At 44.7% G+C, this 19,327-nt stretch overlaps 1 long non-coding RNA gene across 1 annotated transcript; it reads left to right on the forward strand.

The window, feature by feature from the left end:
* The first annotated feature begins 2,566 nt into the window (after nucleotides 1-2,566).
* Nucleotides 2,567-18,466, forward strand: LOC110341685. The gene is made up of 4 exons (XR_002383659.2): nucleotides 2,567-3,293; nucleotides 4,039-4,151; nucleotides 17,922-18,008; nucleotides 18,238-18,466. It is a non-coding gene; the product is annotated as an uncharacterized LOC110341685 (long non-coding RNA).
* Nucleotides 18,467-19,327: the final 861 nt, after the last annotated feature.

Raw genomic sequence — 19,327 nt, forward strand, 5'->3', positions numbered from 1 at the left:
TTCTTAGTTGGTCTAGATAATACAAGGCTGGAGTCAGATATAGAGGGAAATGCTGAGAGATCAGAGAGAAGGAGTAAGTCACAGCACACCTTACCTCTTAAGCATCTCAGCAGAGAAGAGAGCGATTTCCTGTTTCTCCCTGCTTATATCCTATTTCTGCCCAGCTACGTCACTTCCTGTCTGTCTGTACAGACATTCAGACCTCTATGGTTAGCTAGTGGCAGGCTCCATTCTCTGACCCCCAGACAGGCTTTATATGCACAGGAAAGATATCCGCACATCCCCACATCTGTTTCTAGGGCTTGGAAATACCTTGGAGATGCTTTTCAAAGACTGACAATGTTGGTTATGGTCCTTCTTTATTGTGAGTGATAGCTGGTGCTTTGCAGCCACACAGGGCTCTTGCTTTGCCTTGGGATGTGTCTAACCACACTTGGCCCTGTGAGAGTTTAGAGGGATTTCCACACATGCCCTGAAAAGAAGGAAAGCTATTGCCAGGGAATCAGAACTCTGAGCACGCTGAAGCTGCAATTATACCATGTGTGATTCTGCAGACTACTCTTGTCAGTGCTGACAAAGCCCAGAATTCCACAGTGCTACATGCTCTATCAAGGGAGTTTATAAAGCTGACCTTAAGTGGTGTTTCTACCCATTTAAAACGGAGACAGGATAGACAGACATAGCCCGCATGTCAAGGACGATAAAAGCGTCTTGTCCTCTAAGAGGAGGGATTCTGGAGCCCACTCTGGAGCTGGGTTCTAGTTTTAATTAAACCGTCTCCCTGTATGCATTTTCTCTGCCCTGTCATGAGCCTCATTGTCTCTAATCCTACCTGAAGAAGGAGACACCTGTTTAAATTTCTACCAGAGAAACCATCCAATCAAAGCACTTAGGCCTGCACAAGGCAGCACTGGAAAACATCTTGTAAGTGGTTTCTTTGTTTTTGTTTCTCTCTCCAAAATTCTTTAGCCAAGTTGACAAATTAGACTACAGGCTCATGACTGGTGGAAGCATTTCTGTCCTGTCTCCCCTATTATCTGTAGTAAACAAAACAGCATGCTGCCAATATCCTCATGCAGTGGAAATGAACTTCTTAAGACTCCATTGTCTCAACTGAGACCTAAATCCATTAAGGTGTTTTTGGGGGGACAAACACCCTTTTCTGTACCAAGATAACCTCTGCTGTTAGAAAAGCACAAAACTGAACCAAAAACCTTGGCTTCATCTGGAGTCCATGTGGCTTGCGGGACCGAGAAAAGCCTTGTGGTAGTTACTAGCTGGCACAGAATATAGCAGTTTCCAAGGGAAAGGCTGAGCATCTATCCAGAATGATCGGGACAGAGCCTGGAGTGGGTCTCTGCAGGGCCGTTGCAGGCAGAGTGGCTGGTCTTTTGCTGACTATGCATTTCAGGCACCGTCACCACTTGCTCTTCGGAAGAGGGACTGCAGGAAAACGTGCCTTGCTTAGGAATGACATGCTCCCCCGGCCTTGCTGAGGCAGGGATGGCTGCTGAGGGACAGGTATGTGCTAGGAGTCCTTGCCCAGCGTGTGTGCCCTGGGTCAAGCAGCAGCGGTATGGCCATCACCACATGTGAGTTCCATGCTGTGCTCCTGGGCGGGACTGCCTCATTGCATCACTGCGAAGAGACGCAAAAACCAAGAGCAAAGAGGAGCGCCAGCTGATGGGAGGTATGCGGTGTCAATCAAGAGGGGCCGCTCTAGGCTGAGTCTGCCTTGTGCTCACGGGGGGCACCCTGGGTACGCGAACCCTCACCTTTTGGCTTCACCATGGTCCGCTCAGGGCCTCGGGGAGACTGCTTAAGCATAAAAGGCTGAGAAGAGAATGCAGCCCCAGTCACGGCTGCGATGCCTTTCTGCTATGCCTTGGTGCTAAAGCGCCAAGATTTACTTTGCATAGAGGATTCAACCATGAAGGAAGTCTGAAAGTTCACATTATAAAGGAGGGCCGTGTACAGTGTCCTCCAGCTCTGATGTTACATGAATCTAGATGGAGGCAAGCAAAAAGAATGGATGCTGGGAAAGGAGCAGCACGAGAAAAAGAAATTCCTGCAACAAATAAATCCCCGTCCAATCTATCTTAATCTCTGAAACTTTAAAGATTTAAAATCTGCTCTAAAAAAAAAAGAAACACTGCAGGTCTCAGCAAATAGAGACTACTTTAAATTATTTAGGTTTGTTATACCCACAAATCACCCATCCAGAACATTTTAAATAAAAAGCCAATAACTCTCTTTGCAAGAAACGTCCTTCCAGGGGCCATGTATAAGACATTAACCTGAATTGGGAGAAAATAACATTAGTGATTTCCAAATTACAGTCATTTTATGAAATAAATAAATGAATTTGGCTACAGCCTGCTTATTTTCTCTGCATTGAAATGCAAGGAGATTTTTTTTTGTCAGCAACTTTTAGAAACAAAATTGCTTAGGGCCCTAAGTACATAAAGTAATATTTTTGTAAGATTTCTCAAAAATCAGTACCTCTCTTAAACTGTTTGCCTTGTTATAGTGCTTAGAGGGGGGAGGGGAGGAGAGAGAGCAAGAGCGGTTCAGGCCAGTTTCTGTCTGTCATCTTGCTGCCTTGGGTATCCCTGCTCAGCCCTCATCCTTGGCAGACAGATAGAGAGGTGGCCGACACAGAGAAAACTCCATAACTGTGAGTTAATACAAATGTCCTGCCTTTGTTTTTAGCCCGTTATTCATAGTCAACCCTCTGAGGAAGTGAGTGCAAGGGACAGGAGTTACTCAAGGGTAACCGCAGGGTCATCTCTTAGAGATGATGGAGGCATGCTGACTGGAGGGATGAGATGCTTGGTACACACCTCTTCTTCCTCTGTCTGGGATGACACTTAAAGGCAAGATGAAATTCAGTGTGTTTGCTTGAATTGGAAAAGCCATTCCAATGATGTGTTGAAGATAAAATCAGACAAGGGAGAAGGATATGAGTATTGGATACAGCATGGTAGGTAGAATCCAGTTGCAATCTTAGTTGGGGACCATCCCAAAGCATCTGCTCATTGTGTTTGAGCTTTTATCTCCTCCACAAAGCACTGAGGAACTGTTCACTGTGTAGGATGCTGGTGAGGGTTCAAGTCCAGGAGCACCTGTTAAATTCCTGCTGTGTTACCTACAGCCATGCTGCAGTCTTCCTGTCTGCACAGAGGTCATCTAAAGGAAAGAGGCATACGCACATGGAAAACACTGCGAAAGGGCAGGCAGAAGGTGACAGAAGGAGAGTGAAGAGGAACTTCCATCCGTCCTGGGGACAGGAGGTAGGTCACGGGAGACTTCTCCCGGGACAGAAGGATGAAGTGAGGGTCACATTCTGTATTTGCAGGACATAGAGTCAAAGGTAAATGGAAGACCAAGAACATAGAGACCCTTGTGCCTCATGCTGAGAACCTCAGTTTTGTTCCTGGTGAGGGGAAGCCGAGGATAGGTGTGATAGTGGCGGGTTTCTTGACACATACAAGGCATCATCTGCAGAGCAGACCCAAAGCAATGTTCATTCGAGCTCTGAGCTGAAATATTTTCTTTCTAGGCTGCTACCCACAATTCTTAGGATCACACATGGAAAGAAACTCTCTCTGTTTATGCCTTGATGTGCGTGAGCGTGGGTACATATGTGTCAGAGTGCATGTGTGGAGGTCGGTGCCAGGTTAGGTGGCCCATAAGCTTGCAGGGACTTTCCTATCTCTGCTTCCTGTTAGAATTGAGCTGCCATGGCTATACATGGATTCTGGGGATTTGAATTTCTTTCCTCACATTTGTGTGACAAGAACTTTACCCAAAGAGCCATATCCCAGGCCCCTCACATGAAGATATGATAAGATTGACTGAATGTCATAGAAACAACTCTGGACTGAAAGCTGTGAGACATGGTCTGATCTGCACTCTGCCTACACACTGTGTGGTCCCAGGAAATTCACTTAATATCTTTGCTATTTGATTTCATGAACTCTAAGCGGATTAAGGTTATCTGCTCCATCTGATCACAGATCGCTTGTGTCAGCATAGGTGTTACTGTGGTGTTTCTGAAGCTCCCCAGAGGAGATGCTGGGACCCAAGGTCATGGGACAGGGAAAGAGTGTGCAGTCCAGGCAGAGTCACGAGAACCGTTTAGCCAGGAGGTAAGTACATCTCTTAGTCTTTCTCATTCTGTGCCTCCCAGGCACGTGCATCTCCAGCCAGCCTGAAGCTGGAAACGGCTCTGCTGATTTATAGGCAGGAGGCAGATTTGCTCTAATATCACAACACAGAAAGTCAGTTCTCTTAAATAATCGGCTTGCAGATTTACGGCTGTGCTGCGTGCTTGGCTCGGTGCTGTCTCTGGCCATGGATAGTGCTTCACTCTGGAATGGCTGAAGTCAGCAACTTCCCTGACACTGGGAAATAGATCCCAGGGCAGTAGGCAGCCCACTGGGTCAGCCCTTTTCTGCTGGCTTTTCTCCCTTCCACCACTTTGTTACATATTGTCAAGCCTCTGGGGACCTTCTCAGAAAGCCAGGGACTGCTTGATTCCTGTGAAGCCAGAAAAGCATGCAGAGAGAAAGGGTTGGGGCTTGTAGGTCACTAACTGGGAGACACCAGGGAGCTCCAATGTTCCTTTGGCCTGTGTCAGTCACTGTTATGGTTTCTGGGGTGCAAATCAGGAGGGGGACTATTTAACTTCTGGTTCCTAATGAAAACAATAATGTATTTGTTCTGCAAATATTTAGATGATACTTACTATAATCCAGTAAATGTCCTGAGTGATTTACCATGATTCAGTATGTTATTTTTCTCAATAACTCTCTCATGTAAGACTGTTACTATCTCTGTGTTACAGAAGAAGGGGGTGGGTAAAAACAACTTCTTTAAGGTCAGAAAGCTATTGAGAAGTGGAGTACGTGTACTCCTTGCTCCATTGTAAATAACACATCAATTCACAGCAATACAATTACTGAATACTTTCTGTACATTCTGTATGTCTTGCTTCAACGTTGCCACAGCCCTGTAAGACAGGTGCTGTTATGATCAGCTCCGCTGCACAGAGGAGAAAAACCAAAGCAAGTAGTTGTTACAGCTAGGATTGAAGTTCTACCAATCTAACATGAGGGTGCGCTTCACTGTCAATATGATGGGATTCCTTGTATGCTTTGGAAAGTTGGAAGGGAAAAGAGGGAGAAAGTTGACATGAGAATTGCATCTTGCCTATTTCATTTGCTATGGTTCAGTCAGGCTATTCAGGGGCCTCCTTCCATTTTGACATGGCAAAAGCTAGCTATGGAAACTGCAGGGAATAGTGGATAGCTCAGCTTCTTGAATTGTTCTTTCTTTTTAATGGGAAGAGTTGTCCTCCTTTCCACCTATTATGTCTTCTTCCAGTCCAGGAGCTCCATCGCCTCCACCAGGACTCTCACAGAAGCCCACCCTGCCCTGGAGTCTACCATGTGCTCTGTCTTCTCTGATTCTTATGCCTGACCCCACATCCCTGCACTCAATTGCACACGTGGGTGATGTTCCCATGGCTCATTTCCTGTGAGCTTGGTCCTGGCTTTATCTCTCCAGGATGTGGAGCCTGCACGGGTGGATGGGACACCCGCTGTCATTCCTTCAGCCACTTGCTCATTATGCACGGGGCTGAGAGGAACCTGACACAGCTGGGGTTCCACAGAAGCGCAAGAACTGGTCCCTGTCACAAGGAACTCTGTGTTTGGTGGCTGAAGACTGCACTAGGCAATAGTTCTAGGATAAGTCGAGTGGTTTGGTAATTAAGTATGCAGAACTATAGTAACCAAGGGAAGAAATTTCTCTGTCAGATGAGTGTGTGTGTGTTTTGCATGTGGGTATATTGGGGATAAGAGAGGCATTGGGAAACAAAAAAAACCTCAGCTTGATTCAAGCCAGTTTTTGAATGTCAAGAGGGTGGGTGAAAGAGAAAGGATTAGTGTTTTGTTTAGAGGGAACAGCAGTTTGAAGGTGCTCAAGGCCAGGACTGCACAGTTAATTTGGGTAGCTCTTAGAAAGTCATTATGGCTAGAGTCAGGGGACCTAAAAGGAGACAAAGAAGTGTGTGGTTGCCAGGAATTGAGGACTCATGAGAGCAGGCAGGCTTTATGCACGGAGCTAAGGAATCAGATGTTTTTGTTGTGTTTTTGTTTTAGATTTTTCAGCTGAAGTGTATGGAGTAGACCACCTTAAACAGTGGCGCATGAAAGTCACCCTCGGACAGTATGTGCTTAGGCTGCCCTGCTTTTCTGAGAAGTGTAATTTGTGTTCAACCTCTCTGCAAATATCCCATTTGTTGTTCCCATCAACTCTAGATAAACTGTGTCCCACTCACTAGACTGGACACTCTTGAGGTAGGTGACAAAGCCTGCTCTCTCACAGCTCTTTACACATTCTGGCAGCTTTGCTGGCTTCTACCTCTGTGGTCCACACTAGCACGGAGACTGTCTGATGCATAGCAAGTGAGCCAGTGAATCTGGTGCAGAAAGGGTGGAGAGGAGAATGAAGATGGATAAGTAAGGTGACAGGAAACATATTAATTAAATAATTGTTATCTTATGTGTGTGGTGTATGCCCACGTGCATGTGCATAAGTGGTATGGCTTCAGTGTGGCGGGCAGAGGACAAGCTGTGGGAGATGGTTTCTCCTTCCATCATGTGGGTCATGGGCTCACACTGTCAAGCATTGCAAGGAATGCCTTTACCTGCTGAATTCGTTCATTTACCAAAGTGGAGAATCATTGGAGGCTCATGCAGAGACATGCCATGATTTGATTGGCACTTAAATGTGTGGTGTTCTATTCTGTTGCAGTTGCAGAATACTTAGTAATATGTTAGGAAGACTCATTTATTTATCTGTTAGTTCTGGAAGTGGTTAAGTCCAGGAGCAATGTCATGCCTCTGACAAGGACCTTCAAGCCGTGTCAGCCCATGGGAAAATAGGGAGGCCAAGAGTAAAAGCACGAGGAGACCATGCTGGAATAAATTAGAACTCACCCCTGTGATCACAGCTCTACTCCCTTGATAACTGCATCAGTCCGCTCCAAGCATAGCCCCTTAGTGGGCACCACTTCCCAACTAATGCATTGGGGATAGTGTTACCTGCAAAGGATTGCTGGGGGACACATTCAAATCCTAGAAATGCTAATGACAAAGTAGGAGACTACTGAGGAGGCTTTTGCCTAGTCCAGATGAGAGATGTTGGCAACTGGAATGAGAAGAAGTAGAGGAGACAGCTGAATCCCGGCTGTCTTACAGATTGCAGCATGTTAGGCAGAGCTAGATGAAGACTACAACAGAGGGACTTGAGATGGCTCCTAGTCCCATGATCCATGTGTTTATCATAGTGGGGTTGTCAGTGCATGAGGCGAGCAAGAGCCTGGATTTTAAGCCCGATCTCTCATGTGTCATCACAGAGTATTGTATATATGAAGAAAGGTCAGGAGTCTGGTGTAGAAATGTAGGTGATTGCTAGAAGACTTTCTGGTCACAGTGTCAATAGCCTTACAACTCTGACCAGTGTCCAAGACTTGGGATTTCATTACTGAAACATTATTTCCTGGAAGATATGAGTAACTTAGTCACTCTGGTCTCTTCTATATCTCAGCGTTTCCAGGCACCTGTGTGCTCCATCTGCAGCCCCATTATATTTTCCAGAAGGTACTGTCTTCTTTGGCCTAGTGCTAAGTGACAGGATTTACTGCAGCCTCTCCTATCAGGCCTAAATCAGGCTCTGTGAAGCTGACATGCTGCTAAGCAGAAACTCTGGCACAGGCTCTTAGAAACGAAGGGTCTTCCATATTTAATAACGGCTGGGTTATCCCCAAGTGATTTCCAGGGGAGTGGACCAAAGATTGCCTATCAGTTCAAATGAAGTATGCCACAATTTCCTCTGTTTTCCAGTTGCTTTTTAATTTCCACACCACCTGCTCCTAGATTCACCAAGGCAGACTCTGCCAGCATTACCATCCGGGAGCTTGTCTTTCTGTGATGTATAACTCATCACGTCGAGGGGCCATCTCTGCTCAGTCGCTAAAAGAAGTATTTGCCAGTGTAGCAGACTCTCTGGCCTGAAAGATATATCCAGTGCTGCCTTTCTTCTATCAGGATAAGACTTTGAACTTGTTGGCAAAGAGTGCCATATGGTCCTTGTGGGGGAGTGTGTATGCTTGGCATCAGGGTGGGTCCCAACCAAGTCTACAAGATGGAAAGAGCAGAGGTTTTGACGTCTAGTCTTACTATTATACTTGCTAAGCTGGAGACCTCAAGTAAGTTAATTATGTTGCTATGTCTTTGAGTTCCCCAGCATTAGAGTGGGTCTAGTGTCTGCCTCTAGTGTCACAGGAGTCAGAGGACATAAGAGGAGTATGAACACTTGCTTAATGTGGGGTGGTCTCAGAATGTATGCTATTTCCCCCTGATGCCTCAGGTTTGTGACCCCATGAGTTTCACCATCTGTGTCATGAGGGTTGGCTGAATACCAGCATAGGTCAAGTGCTTTGCCACCAGCCTTTGATTGCCTATGTGATCTTTGGAAAGTGCATCATCTCATTGTTCTCATTTGAAAAGCAGAGATGGCAGTCACACTGGCTTTTAAATATTGTCGTGTGGGCTGGCTAACTAGTTCACCCCTGGAGACCACTTGGAACTGTTCAGGGCACAGAGTAAGCACCCTGCAGCTGCTGGGAACCACTGTTGTCCAAGGTCCATTCCACTAAGGAGATGATTATCAATAGTTTGTAGATGACAAGCTTTGCTACTACTTTGCAAAATCCATTCAGATAGCTGATTTCATCTGAGTCTCATAATCCTGAGAAATACTTGAGAAATTGAGATACAAAGAGGGAGGGAAATGGTGAGAATTACATACTAAGTTAAAGCCCAAATCAAGTCAGAACCCACCTTCTTGGCCCCTAATGAATGAAGCTAACGCCCATGACCATCTAGGTGGAGGATATTGGCTAAGTCCTTGAAGCAGTGTCCTCACATGGAATGACAGCATCACTATGCACTTGGAACATCTTTCCAGTGTGTTACATAACCCCACATTTTTCCAGGAATAATTAGGCTGTACCACCTTGATTTCATAGATGAGGAAGCTGAGTTCCAAGGGGTGCTAGTCATAAGCCCAAGGAAAAGCAACTGATGAGTAAGAGTTCTAGGGCCTGAAGGACACATTTCCCAGCATAACTTGCTCCTTTTCTTGGTGACCCAGCCCTGCTTTGGTGGTCGCATCAGCCCCTCCCCTGACTGTATACTTCTTTTAGGAGGCCATTGGACTGAAGAGCTTGAGTCCAGTTTTCCTCATGTTAGCTGTCCAACTCTGATCTTGTCATTCTGAGCCTTCATTCTTCCAAGTAGGAATTGCACTCAGCGCATCTGAGCTCAAGTTAGGAAGAGGGCTGAATATGATAACCATAGGGAAAATTTGCAGACAGGGTCATGAAGAGCATACCAACTTATTAACGTTTTATATGTGATAATTCACATAGCATAAAAGTTCTTTCAGAGTACACAATTCAGTGGTTTTTAGTATCCATATTGCTGTGCAGTCAATGCAACTTCAGAATATTTGCTCAGATCTCCAAATGTCATATGACTGTTGCAGTCACTTTTAGACTTTTTCCATTACAAATCTACTTTCTAGCTCTGTAGAAGTATTGTGGGCACTTCATATAAGTTAATGGATTCCTTCATTTGCCATGATGTCTTAAAGGTTTATCTACCTTGTTATAGTCTAAATACTTATTGTTTTAAAGACTGAATAATATTCTACTGTATAACTGTACCACATATTCTTTCTCTACTCACATGTTCAGGGATGTTTGGGTTGTTTCTCATTTTTGGTCATTACGAATAATATTTCCATGAATATTTATGCATGCACTTTAATATGAATTTTGCTTAAAGTTCTCTTAAATACACACATGCATGTACACACACATCTATCTATCTATCTGTCTGTCTATCTATCTATCTATTGAGAGAGGAACAGAGGGAGAGAGGGAGAGGGAGAGGGAGAGGAGGGGGGTAGATTTTCTGGCCTTGTGGTAATTCAGTGTTAACACCTGAGGAACTTTGAAATGCTTTTCTAAAGTGTCCAAACCACTGTATATCCCTTAGTAGCATATTAGGTCCTCATTTCTCTGCCTCATAGCCAATGTGTGTTGATCTGTAAGGCCATGGTTTTCTAAGGCCAGATCTTTATTCTGTAAACCTCTCCATCTTGGATACTATTGAAAACCCACATTGCCCAGTCAGACAGGTAAGAAAGGATTTTCCAAGTTTGTGGATTCAACAGAAAGAAGACACTTAGGTATTTTGGGTTTCTAAAGTAGGTTCATGGAAAATAACATAATTAGTGGCTTACACTTTCCTATTTGCCTTGATTCTTCACATTTAAGGTCTTCTTAGTTACCATTTATTTAAAAAACCTTTCATTTATATCTGCCCATAGGAAATGGTTTGCAGGTGTTCATCTTGGAGTGCATTAAGTGACTTGATGTTAGGTTTACAAGTTCACAACCAACATGGTGAGTCTGCAGTTAGGTACCCCAGGGTGCTTCAGTTAGTAGTGACCCTGTGGGTGGCAGTACCATACCAGTCCCTGATGGGGTTGAAAACTATTGCCTAGTACTGCTGCCTCCAGCCTGAGATCCCACTATGTGTCTGTGGTGGTAACAACACAGCTGCTTCCTTGCTAGTGGCTGCAATGGTCCCAGCATGTAACAGTGGTGATGCCGGCACACATTTATATTGGCAGCTTAGGTGTTTACTATGATACGGGATTATGGTTATTTTAGAGTACACTCGCTTCAGTTATAAAAGAAGATTGTTAATGGTAGAAGGAACTGTCTGCAGACCATGTTTACTTCAGCTCTTGATGTCATGAAGATTGTGCTGAGAGATAGACTTATGTTGTTGTTTGTGTGAGTGCACAGCTGTGAGTTCTCACAACAGAGCTGCATAACATCTCAGTTCCCAAAATGTATTCCTGCTGTCAAGGGCACACCCATTATTCTAAGTGTTTCATGTACATGGGCATACTTTACAAGAACATATGAGACACCTGCTATTAAAATAATCATTATGCAGCTAAGGAAACTACAATAGAGACAGGTTAAGTAACTTGCATAAAAGCACACAGCAGGGACTGACTGAAGGGTTGGAGGTGGGGATCCAGATCTACAGTTCTGTTCTTAGTCAAATTTTTTGTTGTCATAATATTTTTAAAAAGTTTGAAATATCAATTCAATCTAGATTGATGTACTTTTAGATTCTGAAATCGGTGGACAGAGCCTTAATTTGTTATAGTACATTTTATAGAGTGCAGGAGCCTATGACACCAGTGTTGGAGAAATACTGTGAATAGAAACAATAGGAAATTGCAAGATTCCCAAATCTTCCTTTCCCAAGAACTCCTTGGTCCTGTCTTTCAGATTTATCTTTTGTTCATTCACATTTTAATGACAACTCAGCCAAAAAAAACCTTTTGTTTCAGAGTAGTATTGGTATGTAGAGATAACTAAACAAACTTGCTTCTGGGACTTTTAATAGTTTGGTTGTGTCATTATTTATTCTCTCTAGCCTTCTCTCTATACTTCCTGGGTAAACTAATTTTCAAGTAAAATGTGAATTGCAGGGTATCTTAGGGTTTACATTGCTGTGATAAATGCTACAACCAAAAGCAACTTGAAGAAGAAGGGATTTCTTCCATTTATATTTCCACGTTACTTCCTATCATCAAAGTCATGGCAGGAACTAAAGACAGGAGGCAGGAACCGGAGCAGAAGCCATGGGGAATGCTGCTTATTGGCCATTTCCTATGACTTGTTCAGCCTGCTTTCTTATAGCACCCAGAACCACTAGCCCAGGTGTGGTGCCACATACAATGGGCTTGGCTTTCTCATATCAATCACTAGTTAAGAAAATGCACAACAGACTTGCCTGCAGGCAATGTTGTGGATACATTTTCTCAACCGAGAATTCTTTCCAGATGAATATAGCTAGTGTCCAGTTGACATAAAACTAGCCAGCCCAGAGTGATCCTTTTCCAGTCATGTGTGTCTGTGGTAAAACTTCCTCTCCCCCTTGGAAGATGTATTTGTTCTTAGCTCTTTGGGGGCCTGTCATCCAGCTCCCAAATAAATACATGGAGACTTAGTCTTACTTGTGAATGCCCAGCCTAAGCTTGGGTTGTTTCTAGCTAGCTTTTCTTAGCTTAATTATCCCATCTGCCTTTTGCCTCTGGGATTTTATCTTTCTCTATTCTTTATACCTCTCTTTTCTTCTTACTCTGTGGCTGGCTGTGTGTCTGGGTGGCTGGGCCCTGGCCCTGGCCCCTGGCATCCTCCTCTCCATTTCTTGCTCTTCCTTCTCTCTTCTATTTATTCTCTCTGCCTGCCAACACCACTTATCCCTCTCTTCTGCCTAGCTATTGGCCATTCAGCTCTTTATTAGACCAATCAGGTGTTGTAGGCAGGCAAAGTAACACAGTTTTCCAGAATTAAACAAATGCAACATAGAAGAATGCAGCGCATATTTGCATCATTAAACAAATATTCCACAGTATAAACAAATGTAGCAATCTTCAACTAATAATCCCCAACAGAAGAGGTGAAGGGACGCACTGTGATTTGAATGTTTCTTCCAAAGTTCCCATGTGAAACCTGAACCCCATGGCAATGGATGAGATTGTAGAACTTTGAGAAGGAAGGAGTGGGTCACTGGGCCCTCATGAGTGAGATTAGAAGAAGCTCTTCATCATTTCCTTCAGATGAGGATATGAGGAGAAGACAGCTCTGAACTAGCAAGTAGCTTTTACCAGACACTTGATCTTCCAGGCGAGGCTTTGGCTTGCTCAGCCTCGAAGACAAGTGAGAAAGAAACTTCAGCCCAAATCACCCAGACTGTGGGATCTGTCATGGGAGCTCCAGTGGTATAAGACAGTAGGGGATTCCATTTCGGACTTTTCTTCCCAAATAATGTCTTAGAGACTTCAGAGAAGGCAAAGCACATGAGAGTCTCACCTCCTTTCTCTCCCCAAACACCATGGTTCCCCAGAACAGGGTGCCTCCTTCAGCTGCCTCCCTGAGGAAATGGTCCACCATCTTCCTGGTCCCAATCTATCCTACTCCAATTCTGCTCCTTCTTCATCTTCTCATGTCTAGTCACATGCAGATTTTGTCTCACCCAGGTTATTAACAATCTGTCCCCATCCCTTTCACCCCAGTCCCAGGTCACTCATGTATCGTCTCTCCCTTGACATTGCTGCTGTCTTCCTTTTCCACTCTGCCCTCATGCATCTGATGCTTAAGCAGCCTGATGATATTTGAAGCACAGATCAGATCGGTGCCCCCCATACCCATGCAAAGCTGGCAGTGGGTTTTTACTGAATTCAGTAAAATCCAAACTCTCCTCAGGACAGTCTCTGCCATCGTGGGCCTGTCTACACCTCCCACCTCTGTTCTTTCAGTCTCTCCTTTGGCTTGCCGCCTTACTTCCCTGGGTTGTATTTCAATGTGACAAGCTTTCTTTACTTTTGCTGTTGCTAGCCTCGCAGTATATGGTGTGGTTCATTTCCTCTCTCCCTTTGTGTCTCTTTGGGAAAGTCACATTCTGAGTGTTGCCTACGCTGAGCCTGCCTAGCCCTTCCCTGTCACACACTCTGTCTCCTTATCCCACTTAGTTTACATTTGTAGCAGTTATCATCAATGTATTGCTTGCTTGATTGTCTCTGCATTAGAAAATCTGCTCTGGGAATTTTATTCATAGTTCTAATGCGCAGAGCAGCATGCTATGCCATGGGTTCTAACTACATTTCCTTCAAATGCAGCGTGGGACACAGGTGACTCCAGTTTTGTCCTCCTGCCCACTTTGTTTTCAGAGCCTGAGTTTAGAGGAGATGATGAGTCACTTATGTCCTGCCAAGCTCATTTATCAGCGAGGAACCGAGTCACAGTTTTAGTCCTCATCTTGAATGTGAGCTCTACATGTGTCTTCTCTGGACACCGCGTGCAGTGCACATTGTTTCCAGGGAGTCCCTGTTCTGTCTCAGCATCCTTTCCATTTCTTTCCTCACAGAACTTGTTTATTCCTCTCAGTTGTGCCACATCTGCAGAAGCGTTCTGTGTCAAGAGACCCGGAGAGAAAGCTTAGCCATTATACTCAGATAGACTTCAATGTGCTTAGGCAGTGGAGGAGGCAAGATGGGCACAGCTTGGCTGCTGAATCCTAGCGGAGCACCAGGCAGGGGCGTTTGTTCGCGGTTCATGGATGCTAGGCTGAATTCACTTACACTGAAAGAAGGTATAGATGAGGTTCTGCCAAGGACTCTCTGTGCTACATCTCCTTGTCTTTACTTATTGAAACAAGGATGAAAGAAGCCTGTATTTGGAACATCATTGTGACTATGTAAAATTTACCTTAACTTAAAATGCTTGGTGTTAAAAACAAAAAAAGACTTGCTATTTTCTACCAGAGATCACTTGCTACCATCCAGTTAATAATATTGACAGTTGTGCATAGATTGTCATCAGGGTCTTGTGGGTACTGGCCAGGGTGTCTCCGTGCAAACATTCATTTCTTCCTGCCCACACACTGTTGTCCTGCAGCTTTTTCTGCTGCCTGGGCAGCATGACCAGATATGTCCTTTGGCAGAGCCAAATGGTCATGTCTGTCTATAAGCACCTACCAAACTAGGTAGAGCCAGTAGATAACAAAACCGAGACCAGATATGGTGCCTTGTAGAGTAAGTACATGGTTGGGCATGAATGACTTTCCCAAAGGATGGGTGCGGAAGTCAGATAGTTCAGCATGGCAGTGGATGTGTCAGTGATGGCAAACATGGGCTCTATCAGAAAGAGCTGCCCAGAATCCGTGTTCTCAGAGAGCTGATGTTCCGAGTGGTGGTGGTTGTATTGGGCAAGTGGCAGACAGAGAATGGATCTAGCCAGTAAGGAAGGTGGCCAGGGTACACTTTTCAACGCAGCAGTTGGGGAAAGTGAAGTCTGAGCAAGGGGCAGGAGAGGAGCCAATCCTACTGAGGGAAAGGCATCCTAGGCTGTAGGACAAATATGCCCAGTGGGGATGAGGAACCACAGGGGCTTGTGACTAGAGAACTATGGAAAGTAAATCCAGGGGGTGGGGACTGTGTACTAGACTTTGAAGCATTTGGCAGGGAATTCTGAGGCTGATTTTGACCCATAGTCTGTGGGGAACCACTAGGGAATTTTGCTCAAAAGAGTCATGTGACATGCTTAAAGGATCATGTTCAGGAGCTGGACATAGTCTGTCTAGCGGAAGAGGAGCTTGTGGGAGGAAAGACCCTCATCTCTGTCACCCAGGTGGTACATGCTGCTGGATTGTTCCCAGATGGGAGCAACGGAACAGGCAATAGGTGCACAGTTTTAGCGTAAGTGAAAGGCCTTGCCAGCACGATTTGTTCAAGATGATCATTGCCTAATGAAACAACGTTAACTCCCTTAGCCAGAGTGTCTCTTTTTATGACTTAACATTACATTTATTTATTATGTATGTGTGGGAGGAGTGGTTGTGGATGTCTGGTGTGTATGACAGTAAGAAGACAACAGTGATCTCCTGCTTGCAAGCTCAGATGAGGCGAGAGGTTGCTTTTAATCAGATTTACCCCCCAAAGAGTGTGGAAGTAAGTTCTCTCCTTGTGCCATGTAGTTTCTAGAGATGGAAGCCGGGTTGTCAGGCTTGGTGGTAAGCATCTTTACTGGCTGAAGCATCTCACTGGCCCACTTTTTATGACTTTTATAACATTTTAGAGGCTTACCTCCCACAACCCTCACTTGTTTTGTATGAAGGACTGACAGCCCTGATCCCAACACTAAGAGCCCCCTGGGTCACCAGGACCATAAAATAGAGTAATTGTCTGAGCTGGGGTACACTGTATCCAAATTCTCCATCCTATTTTCAGTTTTTCTTTCCTACTTAGCTTGGGATCTGAGCTCTCATTGAACGATTACCATCTGGAATGACATCACTCATATCCATTTAAAATGCCACTCAACAAGTGGAGGGTCCTCAGTACTAGGGAGGTAACTCCTGTCTCCCTGAGACTTTCCCAGCCTCACCCCCTCCAGATCTACCCTCCCTCTAACATGGTGATACTGGACTGAATTCAATCATTTCTCGAGCTCTCATTTCTGTCTGATGAAGATTTATGAGTTGGCAATTGTCTGTAGTAAGGTCACAGAGTATCATTTGTGTTGGGGGCTAAACTTCCTGGTGACATTTCCGATTAAAGAAACAATGAAAAGTGTGATTTCTACAGCACCAAACCAGGTAATGTGATCCAGCCTGGCTAGTGATCCAGGGCCTTGGATTTCCGAACAGAGGACTCGTGAAGCTGGGCACAAGGACGAGTAGTCTTTAAGGTTCATTTCATAAATTAATTTTTTAAGGCATCACACCCCTCTGTTGACTCTGGGTGCCTTCTGCGTGACATTTCCCAAACAGAAGGATGAGAACAGTTCATACCTCTAAGGCCTCTATTGGATTATTTTTATACACCATTTAAAAACACTTTTTTGGGGGGCGGGTAAATCTAATTGAAAGCAGATCTCTCCCCTCACCTAAGCTTGCAAGCAGGAGATCACTGTGGGTGAAAGAATGAAATCATGGAAATTTTCCCAGTTCCATGGTGAGACTTGTTCACTCACTTCCCTGAAGCCTGGAGCACATACTAACAGCTCTTCCTCATGTGTACAAAGCAGGCAGAGACAATGCAAAGAAAACATTGCTCAAACCTCACTGTGAAGCCTGTAGCCAGCCCAAGACACCTATGAGGTGTTTGTAGCTCTCTGTTGGGGACACTAACACTATGTCACTGAGTCATCGGGCCATTTCCTAAAGGAATAGAACTGCAGTCATGGGTCCCATGAAGTGAATCGTAAAATAAGAATGCCTATTAAATATGGAACTGTGAGAATGTCTTCCTTCCATGCAGACAGCCTTGGCTTATAGACCAATGTAGGTTTATTGTACCAAGCACTGTACTCAGTCCTCTTAAAAATGTCTGTAAAATCCTAAGGAGTTCACAGACTGGAATGCATCTGCCCAGAAAAGGGCAGAGCTGGGCTCTACTCAGAGAGCTGTCTTAAGTGTGGAGTTGGTACAGATGCTGCTGGCTTTGTAGCAAGGGCAACCAAAATCATTGTGCTTAGAGGCAGAGACTCAGGAGCAATGACAGTCCTATAAACCTGCAGCTTTGGGTGTTAGCATAAGGATGTAGAAACTGGAGCCTTACGGTGGCAAGGTTATATTTCTGTTTTCCATTGATATATTCAGAATGCCCTGGCCACCAGCAGAGGTCCCACTATTGTTTATAACCCCACCCTACAGGCAATGTGTGACAGTAACATCTCTGGAAGGGTTATTATTTGCACCAGCTATTTGAACAGTGCTTTGGAAACATGTACTTATTCAATTTTGAACAGTTTCCTCATGCATTGTTGGTTCCCTTTCTACAATTTTAAAATGGCTCAGCACACACATGCACCTGTATTGCACAACGGGGATAACTACAGGTTTCTTTTGAGTTATCACTGTCTTACAGTTTTAGAGTGAAGCTGACCGTAGTGAGAAAAAGCAGGTGTGAGTGTCTGAATCTTAAGTGACCCCCAGTGGTCCATGTATTAAGGGCTCAGACCCCAGGTGGCACTGCTGAGAAGCAGGGCTTTGGGGGAAAGTTTGTAGGTCCCTGGAATGTGCCTTTGAAGTAGCTTGTAGAACTTCACCCCCTACTGTTCCTTTACTGACTTCTTGGCCTTGAGGTGGGAAGCTCCCACTGTGCTCTGTTGCTCTGCCATAGACCCGAACGATGGGATCGATTACACAGAAACCTCCATAGCTATGGTCTGTATCTCTGGCATTCTGTTACAGTGATGGGACACCAGTGGACACAGCATGAGGGTCTTAAGCAAGTTCAAGGTCTATGTTAGCAATGATCATCATTATTCACCAGTAAATGTAAGTAGCACAGTTCTCACTGATGTGTACTGCACAGTCCAAACCATCTTCACTTGTTTGTGTCCTTGTCTCTTTTTGTTCAAGACTTGGTTGCAACTCGATTCTGCTGTGCTTTGTCTTTGTGGAGTGTGCCTCTTGCCCTTTTGGTCTGGTGTAAAGACTTTATTTCTTAAGCGTCTGGCTTGCAGCTCACTGAAAATGTTGGCTTGGCCCTCTCTTGCCATTCCAGATGGCTTCAAACAAGCTCTCAGCTCACATCTGGCTTCTTGAATCACCACCTGGAGTTCCTACTGTGGCTTGGTACACTACTGACCCTGTGTTCGACAGATCCCCACCCAGTCGTGTGCTGGAGTGAGTTACAATTATCTGAGCTCAGCTGCTAAGAGTGGCAAGTGTGAGGCTGTTGGTAAAATTTGAGTTGTGTCACCTGCAATTAAATAAAGTATCTCAAAGCCAGAGTTAGTATCAGCTCAAAATTCATTGCTTCCAAATGCTCTCAACTGTAGTATCTCTCTACCTGTGGGTAATATGTATTATACGGTGGCATTACTGAGCATCACTTTCCAGTCTGTTCTGTGACATCACACAGCCACTTGAAATCAAACAAGCAGGGGACATTTATAACACAGAGCATGCTGTGGTTACAAACGCAGGCTTTCTGGCCACAGACCGATAAAGGGATTAGCAGCATGCTGTCAAGGCAGTACTTCTGCTGTGGCATACGAAGGCTGCACAAACTTCTGACAAACATACCTCTTGCAGTTACTACATCAGTTTGGCCCCTTACGGGACCACCGCCAATTGCAGGTAGAGGATTGGTAGCTATTCATTTTTGGTGCAAATTCTTCCTTTCTCAATGCTGTGCCACCTCTAGCCTATTTGGTGAATGAAGATAAGGCTGTAGGCTTACAAAAAAAAAACCCAGAAACAAAAAACAAGAAAATAGCGGGGATGTTCGGTAACATCTGTGATCTCACAGTATGACAGGTAGAAAAAGTGTGCCAGCAAGGCACCAGTTTCCAGTAGGGAGTGTTCCTCAGGGTACAGAGAAACTGAACTTCTACGACACGTCTTGTACTAGGTAGATACAGTCAGTAATGACTGTCTTTTCAAAATGGACTGGGGTGTCTCCGTGTGAGTGTGCCCACGCATGCAAAGTGTACACACAGGACTGTAGATGAAAGAGTCTCAAATTTGGGAATGGCGGGAGGGAAAAGTTGAGTGAGTGGAGAATGACTGTTTAAAAATCTTGTGGATACTAGACTGACCTAAAGGTTGAATGCTGCCCAGTGCCAGCATTGGTATGTTTAATGGTGACT

This window comes from Mesocricetus auratus, unplaced genomic scaffold (assembly GCF_017639785.1).
Source record: "Mesocricetus auratus isolate SY011 unplaced genomic scaffold, BCM_Maur_2.0 Super-Scaffold_100014, whole genome shotgun sequence".
Lineage (NCBI taxonomy): Eukaryota > Metazoa > Chordata > Mammalia > Rodentia > Cricetidae > Mesocricetus > Mesocricetus auratus.